The sequence below is a fragment of the Grus americana genome, chromosome 12, assembly GCF_028858705.1.
Source record: "Grus americana isolate bGruAme1 chromosome 12, bGruAme1.mat, whole genome shotgun sequence".
NCBI lineage: Eukaryota > Metazoa > Chordata > Aves > Gruiformes > Gruidae > Grus > Grus americana.
The window spans coordinates 15,952,372-15,952,942 of NC_072863.1; positions in this window are offsets into that span (position 1 = coordinate 15,952,372).

A 571-nucleotide genomic window follows, 5' to 3' on the forward strand; every position below is an offset into this window, starting at 1 on the left:
CATCTACTCTGCCAGGTCCAGCTTCTTCTGGTGTTCATAGCGAACTGACTTTAACATTGATTTATACCAATGCCAGAGATGTAGAATCACCTGAACTGATCACAGAAGCAAACTACCTCTTTCAGCCCATTTTCACACTCTGGCTCACTTTCATCTGAATGATTATCACACAATTCTCTGTTTCTGGATGTGGGCTCTATAGATTCTTTCTTTGAATTCAATGTTGTATTCTGTAACAATTACTAGTATCAACTCTTGTTTTCTTATATTAGAACAGAAAAAGGAAAACCTTACTAAAGTCAGAAGTCTGTAGTCCGTAATGAAAATAAAGGAGAGATTGTAAAGTCATCAAGACCTTTTTCCCATTTTTCTGCAACAGTCATGCTGCACAGAGCACTGAAAGCCAAGAGAAGCTGCAATTGGTGGCACGTATTTTGATGGAAGCTCGACCTAGTTCTCCTGTAAAGATTCTTTAAAAGAGTAAACATGACTGTGGAGAAGATTCTTGGAAAACTGAAACAGCTTTCAGAAGTGAAAAGAAAACGCAAAGAACTTGAAAGAAATAATCCAA